This window comes from Echinops telfairi, unplaced genomic scaffold (genome assembly GCF_000313985.2).
Source record: "Echinops telfairi isolate 266 unplaced genomic scaffold, ASM31398v2 ScPeMD7_3533;HRSCAF=4204_0, whole genome shotgun sequence".
NCBI classification, from domain to species: domain Eukaryota; kingdom Metazoa; phylum Chordata; class Mammalia; order Afrosoricida; family Tenrecidae; genus Echinops; species Echinops telfairi.
Genome location: NW_022107431.1, coordinates 18,526,294 through 18,531,006, shown reverse-complemented (window position 1 = coordinate 18,531,006; position 4,713 = coordinate 18,526,294). Strand labels below are relative to the sequence as shown.

At 47.1% G+C, this 4,713-nt stretch overlaps 1 long non-coding RNA gene across 1 annotated transcript; it reads left to right on the top strand.

Moving 5' to 3' along the window:
• The first annotated feature begins 1,036 nt into the window (after nucleotides 1–1,036).
• Nucleotides 1,037–4,492, top strand: LOC101655646. The gene is made up of 3 exons (XR_006680495.1): nucleotides 1,037–1,122; nucleotides 3,637–3,772; nucleotides 4,410–4,492. It is a non-coding gene; the product is annotated as an uncharacterized LOC101655646 (long non-coding RNA).
• The last annotated feature ends 221 nt before the right edge of the window (nucleotides 4,493–4,713 follow it).

The window sequence follows — 4,713 nt, the reverse complement described above, 5'->3', positions numbered from 1 at the left end:
CTCTGCACCTAAGTTCTCTCTCTCTCTTCTCCCGGCTTCTGCCTTTTCAAGGATTCCACGGGGAGGTGTGGTGGACAACCCCTGATCGACCCCATTGGCTGAATTGAATTTACCTGGCTAGGTGAGCCAATTCAGGTTCACGCCCACCCTTGCGTACTGGCGGGAACCCTGAGCATGTGCAGTGCGCCACTCCTTTGTTTTCCCAGCTGGGCCCTCTGGGCACGCGTTAACCGACACCCCTAAGTCTTATGCTGGCCTACCTAACAGGGCCTTATTTTGTTTTCTTTCACACTGACGGGAAACGCAAAACACTCAAACTTGCTCCCCTGGATTTGATTTTTGACTCATTGCAGCGACCCCATAGGATAGAGTAGAACTGCCCTGGTAGAATTCCAAGATCTCGCTAGATGAGAGTAGAAAGCCTCCTCTTTCTCTCACAGAGAGGCTGCTGGTTTTGAACTGCTGACCTTGTAGTTAGCAGCCTAATGCATAACCCACTCCACTGACACCCAGGGAAGGAATTTGCCAGTTAGACTAAGGTAGGCACATCGATGGCTTGATGCTTCGATTCTGACCCACAGCAGCCCTAGCTAGGGTGTAGGTCTTGATGGGAGCAGCTGGTGGATTTGAACCTCTGTCCTGATGGTTCAAAGTCAAGCACTTAAACAGTACCCCACCCAGGATCATTACTTTCATTTCAGTAGAAGACCCAACTGAAAATTAAATGTTTGAAAAGAATGTACGGCCTGCTACACAAGGCTGTTCTAGGCGCAGAAGCGACAGCATCCGCCCTGGTCTTTTTGAGAGATGGCAGGCTTCTTGCCTGTCCTGTGTTACTGAAGTGTCAACTTGACCCTGGAAAATCAGTCACTTAAGTGTTCAAGGTGGGTTTTGAGTATTGTTGTGCTTGCTGGTTTTGACTGTAGTGGTATAGCTTCTCTGACAGTGTTTTTTCTTCGTGGGTGGAAGGTGAATCTCACCATTTGTTCTCTTTTGGGTGAACAGATAGTGGAATTAAATTTGAAGACTGTCGTACCCTGCTGCAGTGGACCCAAAAGGCCTCAGGACAAAGTGGCCGTGTCTGACATGAAAAAGGACTTTGAGAGCTGTCTTGGTGCTAAGGTAGGGCATTTGGAAGGCCGGGTCAGGTCCTCCCTGATGGGTCACCTCCCTCCCACCCTCATGGCTGGTTTCTGTGTGGCCAGTCTTCTTTTCACACTATTTGCTGACCAGGACCTTCCTGTAGCCTGCCACTCCGGGTGTCATTTCTCTGTTCTCCTTCATGACTCCCCACCATGAGTCAAGCGGCTTCCTGAAGGCACGCGATGGTCTGTAAACGCAATTCAACCCACCTTGTTGGCCTTCCCCATTTCTCATACCACTCTTGCCAACTTGTTCTTAGGATTCGCCCAAGCTTTTCTGGCTATTGTTCTTGTGTTCATGCGCGTCCCACTCTCTGCCTGAATGTCTCTTCCAAGTCTGTGCGTGCCCTAGTCTCTCAGCTCCTCAAAGACTCAGGTCCGAGAGATCACAGCTCCTCTGCTGCATAACCGCTGAGAGTCATCGTTCCCTCCTCTGAGCCTAGAAGATACTTGATCCGAGAGGCTTTGGTGGCATTTCATCCACTCTTAGTGTACACTGTTAGTGCTTGTTATTCTTTGCATGTGTGATTTCCCTGATAGGGCTATAGGTTGGGGATAGGACTTGTGCCCGGGTCCCCTCTGTGTCCAGATGATTTGGGGACCTTAGATTCTCAGAGAACATATCTGGAATTGGTGGAAAAGATGTGCGTTGAGCTGCATCCATGGGACACCAGCATCGTCCGCAATGTCCAGCTGTGTTTAGTTTACGCATTATTGACTGTGATTAGCTGTGTTTAGTTTGCATTATTGATTGTGATTATTTGATTCAAGCCAAAATGATACAGTCTCCTAAATGTCTATGGTGTTAGAATCAGTAACCTCAGTAAAGCCGTCTATAGAGGTTTAAAATGTGCTGAGAACTTCACTTTGATATCTCTGTAATAGCTCAGAGCTTACGAGCCAAAATACTGGTGTTTTGTCTGAATCAGGCCTTCAAATTATGATTATCCAAGTGTTTCTTCTTCTGAAGTGAGGATTTATAACTGCATATATTGTTTCCTTCCGATAGCAAGGGTTTAAAGGATTCCACGTCCCTCCAGACCGTCACAATGACCATCAGACCTTTATCTACAATAACAGTGAATTCACACTTGCTCACGGTTCCGTGGTCATCGCTGCCATCACGAGCTGTACAAACACCAGTAACCCTTCGGTGATGTTAGGAGCGGGCAAGTGCATTTGAATCTGTCCCCAGTGTCACATGGGCGTGTACATGAACTCCTTCTCACGATGTGACCCAGAGGCTTATCTGTATCTTGCACAGAGTCGACCTCCCTAACCCTTGTCTTGTCCAGATGCAGAGGTTTACTGGCCCAGAAAGAGCTACCCAATAAATGTTAGCCAGTGAAAATATGTAAAGTAAAGCTCTGGTAACACATAGTATTCTTCCTCTGTGGCATTCACTCCGAATATAAGCAGAGGAAATCAAAGGAAGCCAGTTCCTGGTGAAGCAAGGAACCTCGTGTTGGACTCTGGGAGGAAAGCAAACATGTTTTCATGTCACGGGCTTTATTCTTTCTCTGTGGGGGAAAAACAAAACCCTGATAAGGCTTTTTCTCTCCCTCCTGCCTGCCCCTTTCTTTTTCATCATAGACTTGAACCCTGGCTTTGCATTGGCCTGTCTCCACTGTGGTGCTGGGAGGATAAAACTCAGTGGACCTGCCCTGTTATACAATTCTAGTTGAGTTAATGTTTCATGCAGGGTTTTCACTTGTGTGACGTCTCTTCAAGTCCAATGTCTGTCGTCGCCAGAAGTCTCTACAGTGCACAGAGCAGGCAGTGTCAACAGTTGGTTCTCTGGTGCATGTAAATACCCCAGGAAAGCTTTTTTGGTCCAGGAGTTCATAGGTTGTTGCCTACACTTTCTTTGCCTGGAGCAAACCAGTTTTCTTGAGACAGATCACCAGCATGCCCCCCCACCCCCCACCCCCGTCCCTCATTTCTATCCGACTTTTTCCAACTTCCATAATACTTCCTAAGACTTGACACCGGAGTTGCAGTCACAGCGTCTGTATTCGCCAAGAGACCAGTGGCCCAAGAACTACTGATTTTCTGCTTCAAGAATTATCAGTGGACAAGATTTTTCCAGCGAGGCTGACTAGATTCATCACCAGCTGGTATCGATGAACATATTTTCTAGAAAGACCTTTCCCATTTATAGTTTTTATACAAATGAAACTCAACTAGAAAGATCACTTTTCTTTAAAAAATTAAAACCTCATTCTATAACCTAGACAGCCTTCGATCTCTTGCTTTAAAAAAAAAAAAAAGCCTGCGTGCATCTCTTTCTTCATTTCCATGACACATTTTACGTTCATTGCATACATGTGCAGGACTTGGGACCTGGGAGCGTTCGATTCCCGTCAGGGAGCAGAAAGTGCTTGCGTGAAGGGACTTTGTCAGCAGAGGTGGAAAAAGCAGACTGAAAAGCGTGTCTCCCTCCTGGGCCGTCCTGGCACCGAGAGCCACTCACGCTGTGTGTTCTGTTTCACAGGACTGCTAGCCAAGAAGGCAGTGGACGCCGGCCTGAACGTGAAGCCTTACATCAAAACCAGCCTGTCCCCTGGAAGTGGGGTGGTCACCTACTACCTGAGAGAAAGCGGAGTCATGCCTTACTTGTCTCAGCTTGGGTGAGGCTGGCTTTGCGCCTGGGTATCTTGCTAGACCACCTTGTCACACATGAAGAGGATCTGTTGGTATCTGATTGCATCATCTTTTTCTCGGGTGCTAAGACTTCAAGGGCCAGAGTCCCTGGTGATGCACATGGTTGTGCACGTTACCACTCCTAACCAAAGGGTTGGTCTTTTGAATCCACCCAAAGGCATCGCAGAAGAAAGATCTGAAAACCCTATGGGGTGCAGTTCTACTCTGTACCACTAGGGGCGCCATGGGTTGGTATCCGCTCAATGCTACATGGATTGGTTTTTACTTTTTTTAAGTAAACTTAAAACAGAGCAGGGCCCCCCTGCACAATTGTGCTGGCTCTTTATCACACAAGATGCCCCTGGGGGAGAGGGGTAAAGTCACGCATGTGGTGTGGGGTGCGCTGCATGCTCCTGGAGAAGGGGGCATCTTCCCTTGTGTGGACAAAAGTATGCTATGGGGCTCAAAGTAAGTTCTGTGACTCACAGTCTACCCTTTGGCGTAAAATATTTTCCATGACTAGAAACATTTCTAAGTTCATGAGGTAAGTTATCCAGTTATTTGTTGCCTAAGTCATCTCCCCCAACTTTCCCATTCTTCCTTGTCTTCTCTTTGGACACGTAGGTTTGACGTGGTGGGCTATGGCTGCATGACCTGCATTGGCAACAGTGGGCCTTTGCCTGAGCCTGTAGTAAAAGCCATCACATTATAGTCTGTGGGTCTCTGGCACTGTTGGGTATTGCGTTTGTTCTCATGCAATGTGGCATAAAGGTGATCATTTCAAGAAGGCCCAAGGAACTCAGGGTTTCAAATAAAGTCTTTGGAGCCAAGCTAAGCTTATTAAGCTTTTAGCCTTGGATTAATTAGCTTTCCTGTAACTGAGATGCTAATATTACCTTTCTCAAGAGTTGTGAGAATACAATGTTAA